Raw genomic sequence first — 21,587 nt, 5'->3', positions numbered from 1 at the left:
TTCCTTCCATGGTTTAATCACAGAACCTAGTTGAGAACTCTTCCTTGTGAGAACTGAATGCTGACTTTTGCGGATGTTATAAAAATCTAGTCTGTAGAGTTCGAAGTATGGATGCTAGTCTGTATTTTAAGCAAGAGAGTATTAGATGTTCTTTTGGTAGAAACTGAGGCATCATAACTCCTGCAGTCTAGTTGTAGCCTTGGGCCAAGACACAGTGCCCCTGGGACACACGGGGTCCTTTTTCCTATTTGGAAATTTATTCCTATTAGGGTACTATAACCAAACAGAGGACTATTTCCTTCACAAGAATAAGTTCAATATTACTAATATTTGAAAAGGTTTTGAAGTTCTAGCTTATGTTTGGCAAATATGTATTTTTCCCTTTTTAACATTTTTAACAGCTTTGGTTATTTTTTATTGTTGTTTAAAAAATTTACAAGAGGACAGCTGAAAAAAATTTTGGACTAGAGTTCTATGAGTTTTAATACATGTATAAATATATGTAACCAGGACTACAGTCAGGATACAAAACAGTTCCATCACCTCGAAAAGCCCTCTGCTGCCCATTTGTAGTCAAACTCTCTCATGTGTGATCTCTGCCAACTCCCAAATGGCTCTCTGTTCCTGTGGTTTTGGTTTTTTATAATGTCATTTAAATAGAATCATGCTATAGAATAGAATCTTTTGAAATTACCTTCTTTCACTCAGCATGGTACCTTGGAGATTTATCTATGTCGTTATCTTTATCAATAGTTTGTTCTTTTTTTTTGCACAGTAGTATCCCATTGTATGGTTATATATCAGTTTGTTTATCCATTCATTTGTTGAAGGATATTTAAGATATGTCCAGTTTCAAGTGATTATTAATACTGCTGCTATAAATGTATAGGTTTTGGTATGAATCTGAATGTACAGTATTCAAAGATATCTGTAAGGGTGAATTGCTGAGTAATAAAGTAAGTATATGTTTACCTTTATAAGAAACTACTGAACCATTTTTTTCTGAGTGATTATACCATTTTGCTTTTCCATCAATAGTGTATGAGAGTTGTCGTTAATATCTTCATTTGCACTTGGTATTGTCAGAATTTTTGTTTGTTTTTTAGTTTTATTGTGGTAAGAACACCACAGAGGTCTTTCCTCTTAACAAAATTTTAAGTGTACATTGTTATTGACTATAGGTCCAATGTTTTACAGTGGATTTCTAGAGCTTATTCATCTTGCTTAATTGAAACTTTCTGTTCAGTGATAAGTAACTTCCTATTTCCCTCTTCCCCCAGCCCTGGCAAACATCATTCTACTTGGATTCTATGAATGTGCCGATTTTGTATATCTTGTATAAGTGTAATTATGTGGTATTTCTCTTTCCATGACTGGCTTATTACACTTAGTATGATGTCCTCAAGGTTCACCATGTTATAGCATATGTCAGAATTTTTCTTTTTAAAAAAAGCTGAATAGTGTTCCTGTGTATGTGTATACCACATTTTCTTTGTATGTTCATCTCTAGATGGACATTTAGGTTGTATCCCTATCTTTATTACTATTGAATGGTGCTGCAGTGAACATGGTATAGCTAACATTTCTTCAAGATCCTGATTTTAATTCTTTAGGGTAACTACCCAGAAGTGAGATTGCTGGATTGTATGGTAGGTCTAGTTTTCATTTTGTGAAGAATTTCCATACTGTCTTCCATAGCAGCTGCACCATTTTGCATTCCCACCAACAATGTGCCAGCGGCTCCAGTTTCTCTGCATCCTTTCTAACACTTGTTATCTTGTATTTTCTTTTGGTAATAGCTGTCTGACAGCAGTGAGGTGATTGTTAACTATAGTTTTTTTTAATTTAATATTTCATTGGAAGACAATTGCTTTGCAATCCTGCGTTAGTTTCTGCTGTGCAACAGTGTGAGTCAGCTATAAGTATACATATATCCCCTTCCTCTTGTACCTCCCGCCCTCCCATCCCCTCCCACACCTCTAGGTCCTCACAGAGCACCAAGCTGTGTTCCCTGTGCTATACAGCAGCTTCATACTAGCTGTCTGTTCTCACTGTAGTTTTGATTTCACATTCTCTTAATGATTAGTGATATTGAGCATTCAGATTTTTTATTTTGGCAATTTTAACAGGCATGTAGTGGTATCTCATTATGGTTTCAATTTGCTTTTCCCTAAGAGCTAATGATCTTGAGCATTTTTCACATATATATTGTCATCCATATGTCTTTGGTTAAGTGTCTTATCCAAATCTTTTATTCAAATCTTTTGCCCATGGTTTAAACTGAGTTATTTGTTTTATTACTGTGAGTTTTGAGAGCCTTTTTAAAAAAACATGTATCCTGGATATCAATCATCAAGTAAATTACTTGAACATGTTTTGCCTTAGTGTGTAGCTTTTCTTTTTCTTCTCTTTACAGTGTCCTTTATAGTAAGTTTAATTTGTCAGTTTCTTTCTTTGATGGGTCATGTTTTTGATGTAAGTAAGAATTCTTTATATAATCCAAGCTTGCAAATATGTTCTTTGCTTTCCTCTAAGAGTTTTATGGTTTTGCATTTTACACTTAGATGTATAATTCGAGTTAATTTTTACATTGGATATGAAATTTAGGTGAAAGTTCATTTTTTTTTTTATGCCCCTCACTTTATTTTTTTATTTTTTATTTTTTTAAATAAATTTATTTATTTTAGTTGGGGGCTAATTACTTTACAATATTGTAATAGTTTTTGCCATACATTGACATGAATCAGCCATGGGTTTACATGTGTTCCCCTTCCTGGACCCCCCACCCACCTCCCTCCCCATCCCATCCCTCTGGGTCATCCCATTGCCCCGGCCCATATATTTATTTTGCAGATAGATGTGTGATTGTTCTAGCACTATTACTATTACAAAGACTATCCTTTTCCCCTTGAATTGACTTTGCACTCTTATCAAAACTCAATTGGCAATATTTGTTTTGGCCTTTTTCTAGATTATTCTGTTTCATTGTCATATATATCTGTCCTGTCACCAGTACCACACTGATCTGATTATGGATATGTAACTTTACAATAAGGCTTAAAATTATGTATTGTGAGTCTTCCAACTTTATTTTTCTTTCTTCAAAATTGTTTGGCTATTAATAGTTCTTTTGCTTCTCTATTGAATTTCATAGTCAGCTTGTCTATGTCTGCAAAAAACACTGGAGGAAGTAGTGGTAAACCACTCTCATATTCTTGCCACAAGAACCCCATAAACAGTATGAAAAGATAAAAAGATATGACACCACAAGATGAGCCCTCCGGGTTACAAGGTGTCCAGTATGCTTCTGGTGAAGAGCAGAGGATAATTACTAGTAGCTTCAGAAAGAATGAAGTGGTTAGGCCAAAGCAGAAATGAAACTCAGTTGTGAATGTGTCTGGTGGTGAAAATAAAGTCTGACGCTGTAAAAAACAGTATTGCATAGGAATCTGGAATGTTAGGTTCATGAATCAAGGTAAATTGGATGTGGTCCAGTAGGAGATGGCAAAAGTGAACATTGACATCTTAGGAATCAGTGAAATAAAATGGACCAGAATGGGCGAATTTAATTCAGATGACCATTATATCTACTACTGTGGGCAGGAATCCCTTGGAAGAAATGGAGTAGCCCTCATAGTCAACTGAAAAGTCCAAAATGCAGTACTTGTACAGTCTCAAAAAAGACAGAATGATCTTGGTTCATTTCCAAGGCAAACCATTCAACATCACAGTTCAAGTTATGCCCCTACCACTGATGCTGAAGAAGCTGAAGTTGAACAGTTCTATGAAGACCTATAAGACCTTCTAGAACTAACACTAAAAGAAGATGTCCTTTTCATCATAGGGAATTGGAATGCAAAAGGAGGAAGTCAAGAGACACCTGGAGTAACAAGCAAGTTTGGCCTTGGAGTACAGAATGAAGCAGGGCAAAGGCTAACACATTGGTCCTAACAAATACCCTTTTCCAACAACACAAGAGATGACTCTACACATGGACATCACCAAACGGTCAATACAGAAATTAGATTGATTCTATTGTTTGTGACCAAAGATGGAGAAACTATACAGTCAGCAAAAACAAGATCTGGAGCTGACTGTGGCTCAGATCATCAGCTCCTTATTGCAAAATTCAGACTTAAATTGAATAAAGTAGTGAAAACCACTAGGCCATTCAGGTATGACCTAAATCAAATTCTGTATGATTATCACAGTGGAGGTGATGATTAGATTCAAGGGATTAGATCTGATAGACAGAGTGCCTGAAGAACTATGGATGGAAGTTCGTAACATAGGAGGTGGTGACCAAAATTATTCCCAAGAAAAATAAATACAAGAAGGCAAAGTGATAGTCTGAGTAGGCTTTACAAATAGCTGAGAAAGAAGAGAAATGAAAAGCAATGGAGAAAAGGCAAGATATACCCAACTGAATGCAGAGTTCCAGAGAATAGCAAGGAAAGATAAGAAGGCCTTCTTCAATGAACATTGCAGAGAAGTAGAGGAAAACAATAGAATGGGAAAGACTAGAGATCTCTTCAAGAAAATTAGCGATATCAAGGGAACATTTCATTCAAGGATGGGCATGATAAAGGACAGAAATGGTATGGACCTAACAGAGGCAGAAGAAATTAAGAAGAGGTGGCAAGAATACACAGAAGAACTACACAGAAAAGGTCTTAATGACCAGTATAACCATGATGGTGTGGTCACTCACCTAGAACCAGACATCTTGGAGTGTGAAGTCAAATGGGCCTTAGGAAGATTACTACAAATAAAACTAGTGGAGGCGATGGAATTCCAGCTGAGCTATTTCAAATCCTAAAAAATGATGCTGTTAAAGTGTGGCACCCAGTGTGACCAGCAAATTTGGAAAACCCAGCTGTGACCACAGGACTGGAAAAGATCAGTTTTCATTCCAGTCCCAAAGAAGGGCAGTGCCAGTGAATGTTCAAACTACCATACAATTGTGCTCATTTACCATGTTCATATGTCAGTAAGGTTATACTCAAAATCCTTCAAGTTAGGCTTCATCAGTACATGAACTGAAAACTTCCATATGTAGAAGCTGGGTTTAGAAAAGGCAAAGGAACCAGAGATCAAATTGCCAACATTCATTGGATCATAGAGAAAGAAGGGAATTTCAGAAAAACATCTTCTTCTCCTTCATTAACTACGTGAAATCCTTTGTGTGGATCACAACAAACTGGAAAATTCTTAAAGAGATACCAGACCACCTTATGTGTCTCCTGAGAGACCTTTATGGGGGTCTGGAAGCAACAGTTAGAACCTTACATGGAACAACTGATTGGTTCCCAGTTGGGAAAGGAGTACAACAAGGCTGTATATTGTCACCCTGTTTATTTAACTTCTATGTAGGGTACATCATGTGAAATGCTGGCCTGAATGAATCACAAGCTGGAATCAAGATTGCAGGGAGAAATATCAACTTCAGATATGCAGATAATACCACTCTAATGACAAAGTGAAGAGGAACTAAAGAGCCTCTTGATGAAAGTGAAAGAGGAGAGTGAAAAAACTGCTTAAAACTCAGTAATGAAAAAACTGCTAGCCATCTGTATGTCTTCTTTGGAGAAATGTCTGTTTAGTTCTTTGGCCCATTTTTTGATTGGGTCGTTTATTTTTCTGGAATTCAGCTGCAGGAGTTGCTTGTATATTTTTGAGATTAATTGTTTGTCTGTTGCTTCGTTTGCTATTTATTTTCTCCCATTCTGAAGGCTGTCGTTTCACCTTGCTTATAGTTTCCTTTGTTGTGGGAAAGCTTTTAATTTTAATTAGGTCCCATTTGTTTATTTTTGCTTTTATTTCCAATATTCTGGGAGGTGGGTCATGGAGGATCCTGCTGTTATTTATGTTGGAGAATGTTTTGCCTATGTTTTCCTCTAAGAGTTTTATAGTTTCTGGTCTTACGTTTAGATCTTTAATCCATTTTGAGTTTATTTTTGTATATGGTGTTAGAAAGTGTTCTAGTTTCATTCTTTTACAAGTGGTTGACCAGTTTTCCCAGCACCACTTGTTAAAGAGATTGTCTTTTCTCCATTGTATATTCTTGCCTCCTTTGTCGAAGATAAGGTGTCCATAGGTGCGTGGATTTATCTCTGGGCTTTCTATTTTGTTCCACTGATCTATATTTCTATCTTTATGCCAGTACCATACTGTCTTGATGACTGTGGCTTTGTAGTAGAGCCTGAAGTCAGGCAGGTTGATTCCTCCAGTTCCATTCTTCTTTCTCAAGATTACTTTGGCTCTTCAAGGTTTTTTATATTTCCACTGCTGGGCATACACACTGAGGAAACCAGAATTGAAAGAGACATGTGTACCCCGATGTTCATCGCAGCACTGTTTATAATAGCCAGGACATGAAAGCAACCTAGATGTCCATCAGCAGACGAATGGATAAGGAAGCTCTGGTACATATACACAATGGAATATTACTCAGCCATTAAAAAGAATACATTTGAATCAGTTCTATTGAGATGGATGAAACTGGAGCCCATTATACAGAGTGAAGTAAGCCAGAAAGAAAAACACCAATACAGTGTACTAATGCACATACATGGAATTTGAAAGATGGTAACGATAACCCTATATGCGAGACAGAGTAAGAGACACAGATGCATAGAACAGTATTATGGACTCTGAGGGAGAAGGTGAGGATGGGACATTCTGAGAGAATAGCATTGAAACATGTATATTATCATATGTGAAACAGAACACCATTCCAGGTTCGATGCATGAGACAAATGCTCAGGGCTGGGGCAATGGGATGACCCAGAGGGATGGGATAGGGAGGTGGGAGGGGGGTTCAGGATGGGGAACACATGTAAACCCATGGCTGATTCATGTCAATGTATGGCAAAAACCACTACAATATTGTAAAGTAATTAGCCCCCAACTAAAAAAATAAATTTATTAAAAAAATAAAAAAAAGAAAAAACTGCTAAAACTCAGTATTGAAAAAACTGCTTAAAACTCAGTATTAAAAAAATCTAAGGTCATGGCATCCGGTCCCATCACTTCATGGCAATTAGAAGGGGAAAAAATGGAAGCAGTGACAGATTTTATTTTCTTGGGCTCCAAAATCACTGCAGATGGTGGCTGCAGCCATGAAATTAAAAGATGCATACTCCTTGGAAGGAAAGCTATAACAAACCTAGACAGTGTATTAAAAAGCAAAGACATCACCTAGCCGACAAAGGTCCGTATAGTTAAAGTTATGGTTTTTCCAGTAGTCATGTACAGACAGATGTGAGAGTTTGACCATAAAGAAGGCTGAGTGCCAAAGAATTGATGCTTTTGAACTGTGGTGAGGAGAAGACTCTTGAGAGTCCCTTGGACCGCAATGAGATCAAACCAGTCCATCCTAGAGGAAATCAACCCTGAATATTCATTGGAAGGACTGCTGCTGAAGCTGAAGCTCCAGTACTTTGGCCTCCTGATGCAAAGAGCCAACTGATTGGAAAAGACTCCGATGCTGGGAAAGATTGAAGGCAAAAGAATAGGGCAGCAGAGGATGAGATAGCATTACTGACTCAATGGACATGAATTTGAGCAAACCCTGGGAGACAGTGAAGGACACGGTAGCCTGGTGTGCTGTAGTCCATGGGGTTGCAAAGAGTCAGATATGATTTAGCAACTGAGCAGCATTATAGTTCTTTTGTCTTTCCATTGAATTCCATAGCTTGTCTATGTCTGCAAAAACTCCAGCTAGCATTTTGCTTGTGTGTGTGCTTTGTCTCTCAGTCATGTCTGACTCTCTGCAGCTCCATGGACTGTAACCCACCAGGTTCCTCTGTCCATGGAATTTTCCAGGCAAGACTGCTTGAGTGGGATGCCATTTCCTATTCCAGGGGATCTTCCTGGCCCAGGGATCAAATGTATGTCTCTTTTGTCTCCTGCATTGGCAGGTGGATTCTTTACCACCGAGCCTCCTGTGAAGCCCTGTTTTTCTTGGGACTGCATTAAATCTGGAGATGAGTTTGAGAATTGAGAATTGTGTCTTCCAGTCAATGAATATGATAAATGTCTTCATCATTTGTTTAGGTAGTATTTTATTTCTTTTATCATTTTATATGGTTTTTCCAGTAGTCGTGTACAGATATAAGAGTTGGACCGTAAAGAAGGCTGAATGCTGAAGAACTGATGATTGGATGTGACTTAGTGACAGAACAACAACAATCATTTTATAGTTTTCAGCATATAGGTTGTCATATATTGTTAGATTTATACCTACTTTTAAGCTATGGTAGATTTTTAAAATTAAGTTTCAGTTTCTAATTCATTCCCAGGATATAGAAATAGGATGGATTTTTTCGTGTTGAAGTTGTGTCTTACAGCCTTATTCAACTCTTTAATTCTAGGAGCTTTGTTATAGTTTTTGGGCTTTTTGTTTTGTTTTGTTTTTTTTACCGTGATGTATGGTATGTGGGATTTCAAATTCCCCAACCAGGGTTAAACCTGTGCCCCCTGTAGTAGAAGGAAGCATGGAGTCTTAACCACAGGACCGCCAGGGAAGTCCCTGGATTTTCTATATGGATAGTTATATCGTCTCTAAAAAATGAGTTTTATATCTTTCTAGTCTTTGTCCTTTTTATTTCTTTACCTCCTCCACCGTTAGTATAGCCTTCTAGTAAGATACCGCATGAAAGTGGTGAAAGTGGATATTCTTGCTTTCTTCCTGATCTTAGGGAAAAAGCATTTAGCTTCTTACCATTAAGTATGATGGTAGCTGTTAGTTTTTGTAGATACTCTTTCTCAGGTTGAATAAATTCCCTTCTGTTCCCAATTTGTTGACAGTTTTTTCAGGAATGGATGTTGAATTTTGTCAGATGCTTTTTTGTATTAGTTGATACAATTATGTGATTTTTTCAAATTATTTAATCTGTTAATATAATGAATTATACTGATTGATTTTCAAATTATGACCTACCCTTACATTCTTGCGATAAACACCAATTGGTTGTGATGTGTTCTTCTGTATTGTTGGATATGATTTGCTAATATTTGTTGAGGAGTTTTGTATCTGTGTTCATGAAGATATTAGTCTATAGTTATTTTTTTCTTGTCATAATGCTGGTCTTATAAAATAAGTTTAAAAGTGTTCATTTTGGGGAAGAGAAAATGTAGAATTCCTTTTTAAAATATTTGGTAGAATTCTTCAATGAACTGTGCCTAGGGTTTTCTTTGTGTGGGAGTTTTTAACTACAAATTAAACTTCTTTAATAGATACAGAACAATACAAGTTGTCTATTACTTTTTGGGTGAGTTCTGATACTTTGTGGCTTTTAAGGAGTTGGCCCATTCATCTAAGTTGTCAACCTTATGTACATAGATTTACTCATGGTATTTTCTTAGTATCCTTTTAGTGTCTGGGTCTATATTAATATTCTTTCATTCTTAATGTAGATAATTTGTGCATGCACTCTTTTCTTTTTGTTTGGCTAGAAGTTTATCAATTTTATTCATCTTTTCAAAGAACCTGTTTCTGATTTTAATGATTTTTCCTCTACTTTTTTTCTGTTTTCAATATAATTGATTTCTACTCTTTTTATTTTTTCCCTTCTGCTTACTTTGAATTAATTTACTCTTTTTTTAAGGTGAAGAACTATGTTTCTTTAGATCATTGATTTGAAACCTTTCCTTTTTTTAAATACAAGCTTTTAATACTATAAATTTCCCTATAAGCACTGCTGTGGTTGCATTTTTACAAATTTTAATATGTTGAAACTTCTTCTTGACCAATGAATTCTTTAAAAGTGTGTTGTTTTGAGTGTTTGGAGTATTGGGAGATTTTCCAAAGTCTTATTGATTTCTAGTTTAATTCCATTATGGTCAGAGAACATACTTTGTATGATTTCAACATGTTTAAATTTGTTGAGGTTTGTTTTATAACCCAAGATACGGTCTATCTTGGTGAAGGTCCTATGTGCACTTGAGTAGAACGAATATTCTGCTGTTAGATGGAATGTTCTATAAATGTTCATTATAGGCAATTGGTTGTTCAGTTCCTTGGTATCCCTGATTTTTTTTCCTCCCAGTTTTACTCAGATATAATTGATGTGGAATACTGCCTAAGTTTAGGGTGTATAGTGTAGTAATTTGACTTATATACATCATGAAATGATTATTGTAAAAAGTTTAGTGAGCATCTATCATCTTATGTAGGTATAAAATTAAAGAAATAGAAAAAATTGTTTTTGTTGTAATGAGAACTCTTAGGATTTACTTTCTTAACAGCTTTCATATATAATATATAGCAGTGTTCATTATATTTATCATGTTGTACATTCTATCTCAAATACTTATTTCTTTTATAACTGGAAGTTTCTTCCTTTTGACTGCCTTCATCCAGTTCCCCCTCCTTCCACCTCCTGCCTCTGATAACCACAAACTGGATCTTTTTTTCTGTGTTGGTTTGTTTTTGAAGAATAATTGACCTACCACACTATGTTCCTATTACACAACATAGTGATATACTTCTGTACATTTCAAAATGATCATCATGGTAAGTCTAGTTACAATATGTCACCATAAAAAGATATTACATAGTTATTGACTATATTCCCCACATCATACATGTCATACCCATGACTCATTTATATAGCAACTGAAAGTTTGTACTTCTTAATCTCTTTTACTTCTTTCTTTCCTCCCCTCACTCCCCTATAGCCTTGATTTTTTTCCTTCTCCTTCTTAAAAAAATTAAAATGTGATTTATTTATTATTCAATTGCAACATTATATCCTACCTCTTCTTTATTTTTTGAGACTTATTGAGGTATTATTGAAAAATAGGAATTATACATATTTAACATGTACATGTTTTGATGTGCTTGATAGTTTTCTGTTTATTTGTTCTATTGAGAACTGAGAAAGGATGACTGAAATCTCTATAATTGTAGATTTGTATGTTTCTTCTCTTAGTTCTGTCAGTTGTTGCTTCATATATTTTGAAGCTCTTTTCTTAGATGCATACACATTTAAGATTGTTTTTTATTTTAGTGAATTGACCCTTTTATCGTTATTTACTATCCTTTTTATCCGTGATAATTTTCCTTGTTTTGATGTCTGCTTTATCTGATATTAATATAGCCTATTAACATATAGTTAATATAGTTCTGATAACTCTCATTTTCATAGTATATTCTTACCTCCTCCTTATACTTACACTTTTTATAATAATTTCACATTTATAAATGAGTTGCAAAAATAGTACATAGAGTTCCTATATGCCCTTTACTTAGCTTTCCCTAATGTTAACATATTAAAGGCAGAGGAACATAGAAAAGGCAGAGGAACCAGAGATCAAATTGCCAATATCTGCTGGATCATCGAAAAAGCAAGAGTTCCAGAAAAACATCTATTTCTGCTTTATGGACTATGCCAAAGCCTTTGACTGTGTGGATCACAATAAACTGTGGAAAATTTTGAAAGAGATGGGAATACCAGACCATCTGACCTGTCTCTTGAGAGACCTGTATGCAGGTCAGGAAGCAACAGTTAGAACAGGACATGGAACAACAGACTGGTTCCAAATAGGAAAAGGAGTCCGTCAAGGCTATATATTGTCACCCTGCTTATTTAACTTATATGCAGAGTACATCATGAGAAATGCTGGGCTGGAAGAAACACAAGCTGGAATCAAGATTGCCGGGAGAAATATCAAGAACCTCAGATATGCAGATGATACCACCCTTATGGCAGAAAGTGAAGAAGAACTAAAGAGCCTCTTGATGAAAGTGAAAGAGGAGAGTGAAAAAGTTGGCTTAAAGCTCAACATTCAGAAAACTAAGATCATGGCATCTGGTCCCATCACTTCATGGGAAATAGATGGGGAAACAGTGGAAACAGTGTCAGACTTTATTTTTTTGGGCTCCAGAATCACTGCTGATGGTGACTGCAGCCATGAAATTAAAAGACGCTTACTCCTTGGAAGGAAGGTTATGGCCAACCTATATAGCATGTTTAAAAGCAGAGACATTACTTTGCCAACAAAAGTCCGTCTAGTCAAGGCTATGGTTTTTCCAGTGGTCATGTATGGATGTGAGAGTTGGACGGTGAAGAAAGCTGAGTGCTGCAGAATTGATGCTTTTGAACTGTGGTGTTGGAGAAGACTCTTGAGAGTCCCTTGGACTGCAAGGAGATCCAACCAGTCCATCCTAAAGGAGATCAGTCATGGGTGTTCATTGGAAGGACTGATGTTGAAGCTGAAACTCCAATACTTTGGCCACCTCATGTGAAGAGTTGACTCATGGGAAAAGACCCTAATGCTGGGTAAGATTGGGGGCAGGAGGAGAAGGGGACGACAGAGGATGAGATGGTTGGATGGCATCACTGACTCGATGGACATGGGTTTGGGTAAACTCCGGGAGTTGGTGATGGACAGGGAGGCCTGGCGTGCTGCAATTCATGGGGTCACAAAGAGTCAGACACGACTGAGTGACTGAACTGAATGTTAACATATTACATAAAACCATAGTACATTCATCAAAAATAAGAAATTAACATTGGTATATTACTCTATTAAGTAAGCTACAGAATTTCATAGATTTTACCAGTTTGTTTACTAATGTGTTGTTTTTTTTTTCTTTTCTATAATTCAGTCCAGGCAGCCATAATAGCATTTAGTACCCTTTCATTTTTTTAACCTATGTATATCATTGTGTTTAGCAGGTTTCTGGTAGACTACATACAGTGTGTCTTTTTTGTAAATCCATCCTGATAATTTCTCTTTTAATTGATGTGTTTAGACCATTTACATTTAATCTAATTATTGATGTTTTAGATTTAGGTCTGCCATTTTATTGTATTTTTCTGTTCTATTTTGTGTTTCTTTGTTTCCCTTTCCATCCTTCTTTTCAATTATTTGAATTATTTTAGTATTCTATTTAGATTTCCCTATTGAGTTTTTGGAGTTTCCCTGGTGGCTCAGATTGTAAAGAATCTGCCTGCAATGTGGGATACCTGGGTTTGATTCCTGAGTTGGGAAGATCCCCTGGAGAAGAGAATGGCAGCCCACTCCAGTATTCTTGCCTGGAGAATTCTATGGATAGAGGAGCTTGGTGGGCTACAGTTCATGGGATCACAAAGAATCAGACATAACTGAGCGGCTGACACACACACACACATTGAATTTTTACTGCTTTTTCGTTTGTATAGTTACTTTAGTGTTTACTAGGAATTACAGTACACATATTCAAGTATTCTACTTAAAATTAATATTTATCACTTCAAGTAGAATATAGAAACTTTAGTACCATAAAGATTAGTTTGCCCTCTTCCTTTTTATCTTTTGGTCATATGCGTAAGATCTATATTCATTGAAAACCCCATCAGACATTGTTATAATTTTTGCTTTCAATCATCTTTCATGTTTTAAGGAACTTAGAAGTAAAATAGACTGTTTCATTTACTCAGATATTTACCATTTCTAGTGTTCTTCCTTCTTTCCTGAAATTCTGTTTCCCTGTTGTATCATTTCCTTCCATCCGAAGAATTTTCTTTAGCATCTTTGGCAAGTCTGTTAGTGATGACTCCTCTTGGTTTTCTTTGAGAATTTATTTCATCATTTTTGAAAGCTATTTCACTGGATATGTAGAATTCTGGGTTTGGCCATTGTTTTCCAGCACTTGAAATTGTTTTTCCACTGTCATCTTTTCTCTGTGGTTTCTGATAAGACATTCACAGTCATTTGAATTATTTTTCCCCTATATGTAATGCATTATTTTTCTCTGACTGCTTCCAAGATTTTTTTTTTCCCTTTGCTTTAGATTTTACTGGGCAGGAAATTTCTTTGAGATTATCCTGATTGGTATTCACTGAGTTTCTTGAATCTATAAGTTTATGTCTTTTACTAAAGTTGGGAAGTATTGAGCTATTATTTCTTCAAATATTTTTCTTTTTGACTGCACCATGCATCTTTTGGGATCTTAGTTCCCCGACCACGGATTGAACCTGGGCTGACCTGTGAAAGTGCCAAGTCCTAACCACTGGACCACCAGGGAATTCCCTCAAATATTATTTCTGTACCACACTCTTTCTCCTTTACTGATCGGCCTTTGATGATACAAATGTTAGGCCTTTTGATATTGTCCAGTGGGTCCTCAAGGCTCTGTTCATTTTTGTATTCCAGTCTTTTTTTCTCAGTTGTTCAGCTTGGATAATTCTGTTGATTCATTTTCAAATTCACTGACCTGTCATTTCAGTTACACTGTAGATCCCATCTAGTGAATTTTTAAATTTCTGTCATTATGTTTTCTAGTTTAGATTTTTTTATTTGGTTCTTCTTCTTCTTCTTCATCTATTCTTTGTCAAGACTGTCTACTTTTCCTTTTACTTCAAGATCATTTGTCTGTATTTCTTTGAGCATGATTATAATACATGCTTTTAGGTCAGTTCAGTTGCTCAGTCATGTCCGGCTCTGAGATCCCATGGACTACAGCACACCAGGGTTCCCTATCCATCACCAACTCCTGGATCTTGTTCAAACTCATGCCTATTGAGCCGGAGATGCCACCCAACCATCTCATCCTCTGTTGTCCCCTTCTCCTCCTGCCTTCAGTCTTTCCCAACATCAGGGCCTTTTCTAGTGAGTCAGTTCTTCACATCAGGTGGCCAAAGTATTGGAGCTTCAGCTTTAATATCAGTTCTTCCAATGAATATTCAGGACTGATTTCCTTTAGGATTGACTGGTTTGATCTCCTTGCAATCCAGTTCGGTTCAGTTCAGTTCAGTCGCTCAGTCATGTCTGACTCTTTGTGACTCCATGGACTGCAGCATGCCAGGCCTCCCTGACCATCACCAACTCCCGGAGTTTACTCAATTCATGTCCATTGAGTCAGTGATGCCATCCAACCATCTCATCCTCTGTTGTCCCCTTCTCCTCCTGCCTTCAATCTTTCCCAACATCAGGGCCTTTTCTAGTGAGTCAGTTCTTCACATCAGGTGGCCAAAATATTGGAGCTTCAGCTTTAATATGAGTTCTTCCAATGAATATTCAGGACTGATTTCTGTTAAGATTGAGTGGTTTGATCTCCCTGCAGTCCAGTTCGGTTCAGTTCAGTTCAGTCACTCAGTCATGTCTGACTCTTTGTGACTTCATAGATTGCAGCATGCCAGGCCTCCCTGTCCATCACCAACTCTCAGAGTTTACTCAAACTCATGTCCATTGAGTCGGTGTTGCCATCCAACCATCTCATCTTCTGTCGTCCCCTTCTCCCCCAGCTTTCAACTTTCCCAGCATCAGGGTCTTTTCAAATGAGTCAGTTCTTTGCATCAGGTGGCCAAAGGATTAGAGTTTCAGCTTCAGCATCAGTCCTTCCAATGAATATTTAGGACTAATTTCCTTTAGGTTGTACTGGTTGGATCTCCTTGCAGTCCAAGGGACTCTCAAGAGTCTTCTCCAACACCACAGTTCAAAAACGTCAATTCTTTGGCACTCAGCTTTCCTTATAGTCCAACTCTCACATCCATACATGACTGCTGGAAAAACCATAGCTTTGACTAGACTGACCTTTGTTGGCAACATAATGTCTCTGCTTTTTCATATGCTGTCTAGATTTGTCATAGCTTTTCTTCTAAGGAGCAAGTGTCTTTTAATTTTGTGGCTGCAGTCACCATCTGCAGTGATTTTGGAGCCTCCCCAAAATAAAGTCTCTCACTGTTTCCATTGTTTCCCCATCTATTTGTCATGAAGTGATGGGACCATAAGCCATGACCTTAGTTTTCTGAATGTTGAGTTTTAAGCCACTCTCTTCTTTCACTTTCATCAAGAGGCTCTTCAGTTACTTTTCACTTTCTGCCATAAGGTTGCTGTCATCTGAGGTTATATAATTCTAACATCTTGAAGTTGGTATCTGTTGATTATCTTTTCCCTTGTGAGATGTTGAAATTTTCAAGTCTTTTTGTACAGGTTGACCCTTGAACAGTGTGGAGGTTATGGACACCAACCCCCATGCAGTCAAAAATCCACATTTAACTTTGTCATTGGCCCTCCATATCAGCAGTTCCATATCTGTGGGTTTAGCCAGCTGGAGATTGTGTAGTATTATTGAAAACAATTTGAGTATAAGTGGATCCACGCAGTTCAAACCCATGTTGTTTAAGTGAAGAAGTGAATGTCGCTTGGTCATGTCCAACCGTTTGTGACTCCATGGACTGTAGCCTGCCAGGCTACCCTGGCATGGACTTGTCCAGGCAAGAATACTGGAGTGGGTTGCCATTCCCTTCTCCAGGGGTCTTCCTAACCCAGGGGTCGAACCTGGATCTCCTGCATTGCAGGCAGATTTTCACCATCTGAGCCACAAGGGAAGCATGTTAACGAGTCATCTGTATATCAGTTTGGATTTATATTCTGACATTGTGAATATTGTATGAGACTTTGGATCTTGTGCAAATCCTGTAGATTTGTTTGTTTATGTGATCAGGCAGTCAGTCTAGTTAGGTTCAGGCTGCAACTAGATACTTAGTTAGGTATCTGCCTTTGGGCTGGAGTTCAGTATCAGTTTAGTTTTCAAAGGGCTATTTGCTGTGTTATTTGTATCTGTTCATGTACATACCGGCCAGTGGCTAGTCTCCGACTTGGGCAGTGGTGTACCTCATAGATCAATTGTCAAAATCTTCAGTGTGTTGTTTAGGTTCAGATACTTTCATGTGCAGCCTGGGGGTGATTCCTGGAGTTCACATACAGCTTCACTGAGCTCCCTTTTCTTCCTGTTACTAACCCAGACTTTCCAGTTCCAAAAGATTCTCCTTGTTGCTCCACTTGCTAGAAAGCTGAGACTTGAATTTCTCTGCTCTGCCTTGCACATCCTGTGATTACCTTTCCCTTGAGAACCAAGTGGCAGGAGGCTCAGGAAAGGAAACAAAGCAATGGAGTTTCCTTCAAGGCTCCTGGGATCACAGTTCCTCTGGTCAGAGAAAAGGTTTTCCTTTCTAACTGCTGTTGTCATTGCCACTGCTGCCTAGTTGCCTTGAAGGTAGGGCAAGAGAGAACAGAAGGGAAACAAACAGACAAAATCAGGGGATTGCCTCTACTCCCTTTGACCTTTAGGGTCTCCCTTTACTGTTTCTTGGGCCAAAAATGGAGGTCTTTTAGAACTTTTTCTTTCTGTACCTGGTGCACAGTTCTGGGTTTGGGGTGCCTTTGAGTCCAGGCCAGGAGATATTAGAAGAAGGAAAAAGGGAAACTCTGTAGGTTTCATGATATTTTGAGCCATGGTTTGTTTTCTCATTCCACCTGCTATCAGTTATTTTTTAGTCTTTAGATAATGCATGGAGCAGCTCTGTCTATCCGTGGATTTTAGCTGAATTCCCTGGGAGAGACACTGTGGAATAAACTTACTCCATCTTAATTGGAACCAGAAACTTTGACTATTTATTAGACACATTTTAAGAGAGGACCAAGATAGGGGCAAAAAAGGCGGTGGCTTCAAGGCAGGTTATCAGTCCTGAAAGATCAAGTGACTGGACTGACAGGCCTTAGGGTCCCTAATGGAGAAGACACCCCAAGGAAGGACTCCAGTGTTTTTGGTTCAGGGTGCTCTTTCTTCCTTCTTTTTAATTTTTGAATTTAAATTAAAATTTAAAAAGAGATTGTATTTGTACTCGGTACAAAATCTGTAAGTTATAAAGGGAACAAAGTTAGAGAGGTACTCTACTTACTTATCCACTAGCTACCCAGTTCCTTCCCCTGGAGGCACCCATGTACCAGTTTCTTATGTATCCTTACAGAGATATTCCACACAATACCATATATAAAATGGGAATAAGTGTGCGTATAGTAACAAAAACAGTAGTGTGCTATGCACACTGCTCTGTGCTTTGCTTTCTCCTTAATATGTCCTGGAGACTTTCCATAGCAGTGTCTACAGAAGGCCTCATTCTTCTCAGCAGCTGTATAGAATGCCATGTAAAGAATATGTTATGATTCATTTAATAAATCCTTTATTGATGGACTTTATTCCACCAATACATGTTTATTCAGTCCTTTGTTATTACAGGAAAGTTGCATTGACTATCCTTGTATACCTATTTAACATATGTGGGGCAGTATCTATAGAATAAATGCCTGGAAGTGACATTGCTGGGCAGGAAAGGATGTGTGTTCACTGAAAGTTACCAAGTTGTTAATAGCATATTGATATCTTATTTCATGCAACTGCAAATAATCCGTCAGTTTTTTAAACCTTGGTAAGGAGAGGACTATTAGATGACGTAATAGAAACCTTCATATAATCTTAAGTCTGTCTCTGTCTCTGGCTGATATCTAACTGGTTGTGCCTGGTCTTTTACCAACATGATGTGGAAGAAAAGGAAAATGTGCTAATTGGCATTTTTCTTCTTTCTTCTCCCTTGTTACTCTAGTAAGAGACATGCCAACAAGCTGTGAAAAAAAAATATTGTAAAATTACTAAATAGGAAATACCCAAAAGGAAGGCTGTGACTATCAAGAGAATGTGGATGACCAACTGATGGGACAATCAGTTCCAAATCCTCAGATGTTGGTTTGCATTAAAGCCTTTCTTCTGAGGAACGTTTTGTCCATCATGTGTGCTTACGTATGTAACCATGCCTGTAGAGGTAGGTAGAGAGGGCAGGAGAAACCTGTTATCACTCACTGTACTGATGGTGAAACAAAGGCCCTACAAATATAATGATTTTTTTCTGACCCCTGGACCACCACATTTGATGTGAAAAAGTTGAATGTGAGGCAGTCTTGGAGACATATTTAGTATAGATACCAAAGAGTTGTCACTTCAGGTTTTTTTTGACGGTTTATGGTGTTTATTTGAAAGCAAGGCTTTATGAGAAAATCTGTATGTCAAGTTTTCCAATTTGATGGAGTATTTTGTTAGTAACCTTCCTTTTGATCCTTTTGACATGACACCTGAGACTAGAAATCAGATCAGTGAGGTGCTCAAAAATCTTCATAATTACTTGGCTTTGACTGTATCATTATCTGCTTCAATTAATTTTAATAAATAAGAAATAAAATTAGCTATAAAATTGATTTGGAGAAAAAAAGATTTTTAAAAAAATCTTTTTTGGGGTTTTTTTTGTTTTGGCATCTGGACAGGGATTTGAAAAGACTATTTTTAAAGTGAATGGTGTGTGGCTTTCCAAGTGAGAATTCTAATTGGGTAGATTATTAAGTGATAAAACTGGTTTGGGTGGCTCTTCAAATAGTCATCTTGTTTTTAATTTTTTTACCTTTAACCCTATATTGTTTGAAAATTTTGGATGGGCATGTATAACTTTTTAAAAGAATGTAATATAGTAGAAAACAAAGGAAAACAGCTATTTTGGAAGGCTGTGTGTTTAATACAGTGAAACAGTTGTTACATAAAACATTATTGGCGTTTCTTGTTTGAAATTGCCCTTCAAACCTATTCTACATCAGTCAAAAAAAAAAAAGGCTGTAGAATCAGATAGCACTGTGGGGCAAACTGGGAAAGTAAAGTGTGACAGTTCTTACAATGACTTGAGTAGAGCAGACTTACTGGAAGTTGCTGAGGATGGCTCATGGCATATCCTTGGTCTTTCCTCAGTTAGTGGCTTTCTAGAGTAATGCAGTAGAGGAAAGACTCAAGAAACTTGTGATTGTTTAAATGCTTTATCTTTTACTTTTTATCATCATAAAGTTTTGTGACCTTCTCTGCTTATCATATGAAGCAAGTTTATCAAGAGTGCTTAGCATAAACTTACCATGTCTGTTTGGGTCTAAAAATTCTCTTTTGAACATTACTAAATTTGGATTTAGAGATCAGAATCAGTATGCATCTTTCTGAGAAGGCAGCCTATGAATTCTCTGAATTTTAAATCATTACCCTAAATAGTGCTGATTTTCACTTAGGAATGCAAAGTACATTATAATGATGACCTGGTAGATAGTGAGCTCTCAAAATTGTGATAGTAGGGGTGGATGTCAGGTGTTGCACATCAGTTCAGATACTTTATGCAGAAGCTATGCAGTTATTTGACTACAGACTAGGACATTGCTACTATAAATTTATGTACACAGTGATGCTTCTGGGAATAATTTAATCTGGACACAGAGAAACTGGGATAGTTCAGCTTTCTTTAGTTCTGTGTCAGAGGCAATAGTGAATAAGAAGGAAGGGGCAGAGTCTTAGTCACAGCTCTAGGCCTCTTATAGCAAGCCGGGGTCCAGACCAGACTAGGTAAGAGTCCCAAAAGAGGCCAGAGTTCTGCTACATGGGCAGAAATGGCCAGAGAGACCTACTTACTCTCATCGGAGGTATGGGGGAGAAGGAAGGCGTTCTTAATCAAAGATAGAACTTGTAGTCCTATGTGTGCTGTGCTTAGTCGCTCAGTCGTGTCCGACTCTTTGTGACTCCATGGACTGTAACCTTCCAGACTCCTCTGTCCATGGGGATTCTCCAGGCAAGAATACTGGAGTGGGTTGCCATGCCCTCTTCCAAAGAATCTTCTCAACCCAGGGATTGAACCCAGGTCTCCTGCATTGCTGGCGGATTCTTTACTGACTGAGCCACCAGGGAAGCCCATGTAGTCCTATACCAGGAGGATTATTTCTACCTCTGGTAGAGAAGCACCAAACCGTGAATGTCCTGTGGGAATGCATTTTCTTCATTAACAGAAGTATCATTACAGTAGATTCAGTTTATAAGATAACACGTCAGGGGCACTTCATTTCCTCTCCGTAAAAAGATATGCCGAATAATGTGACCCTATATTTCTGTTATATAGAAATCTTGCAAATAAAAATTTAATTAGTAAGTTTTTCCTCACTAATTTGACCCTACATTAGCACTGCTGTTGTTGTTTCGTTGCTCAGTCATGTCTGACTCTTTGCAACTCCATGGACTGTAGCTGCCAGGCTTCTCTGTCCATGGGATTTCCCAGGCAAGAATACTGAAATGGGTTGGCATTTCTTTCTCAAAGGGATCTTCCCAACCCGAGGATTGAACCCAAGTCTTGTGCATTGGCAGCAAATTCTTTACCACTGACCCAAGTCTTGTGCATTGGCAGCAAATTCTTTACCACTGAGCTACTAGGGAAGCCCTATTAGATTATTTTAAAAAATCAATTTTTAATTTTGGAATAACTTTGGATTTACAGAAAAGTTGCAAAGATAATTCAGAGAGTTCTTGCATGTGTCACTCACGTTTCCCCCAATGTTCACATCTTACATTACCGTCATGTATTTGTCAAAACTAAGAAACAAACATTGGTGCATTACTGTTAAATTCAACACTTTGTTTGGATTTTACCCAATTTTACACTAATATTCTTTTTCTATTCCAAGGTTCAGTTCAGTGTACCTCATTGCATTTAGTCATTGTGTCTCTGTCCTTAGGCTCCTCTGGTTTGTGCCAGTTTCTCAGACTTTCCACGTTTTTTATGACTTTGGCAATTTTGAGGAGTGAGTAATTTTGTAGACTGCCTCTCAGTTGGGGTTTGTCTGAAGTCTTTCTCAGGATTAGACTTGGGTTGTGGTTTTTGAGGAAGAATACCTTAGAGATGAAATGCCCTCTTCAGCATATCCTGTTTGGGGATGTGACACTAACATGACCTATTGCTGGTGGTGTTAAC

At 37.5% G+C, this 21,587-nt stretch overlaps 2 protein-coding genes and 1 long non-coding RNA gene across 5 annotated transcripts in view; 2 read left to right on the top strand and 1 right to left on the bottom strand.

The window, feature by feature from the left end:
- The window catches only part of SCN8A (sodium voltage-gated channel alpha subunit 8), a 196,648-nt gene that overhangs the window by 14,287 nt on the left and 160,774 nt on the right, over positions 1–21,587 (top strand). The gene's annotated exons all lie outside the window — the stretch shown is intronic.
- Positions 1–21,587, top strand: part of SLC4A8 (solute carrier family 4 member 8) — a 200,260-nt gene that overhangs the window by 142,748 nt on the left and 35,925 nt on the right. The window lies entirely within an intron of this gene.
- On the bottom strand, positions 5,341–15,059 carry LOC145546208 (uncharacterized). Its single transcript, XR_014082660.1, has 2 exons — positions 13,439–15,059; positions 5,341–6,301 (listed from the first exon to the last, which is right to left on the bottom strand). It is a non-coding gene; the product is annotated as an uncharacterized LOC145546208 (long non-coding RNA).

The sequence above is a fragment of the Giraffa tippelskirchi genome, chromosome 4, assembly GCF_054371585.1.
Source record: "Giraffa tippelskirchi isolate mGirTip1 chromosome 4, T2T-mGirTip1v1.2.pri, whole genome shotgun sequence".
NCBI classification, from domain to species: Eukaryota; Metazoa; Chordata; class Mammalia; order Artiodactyla; family Giraffidae; genus Giraffa; species Giraffa tippelskirchi.
Note: the sequence above shows the minus strand (reverse complement) of the source record. Positions and strands in the feature narration are given on the sequence as shown.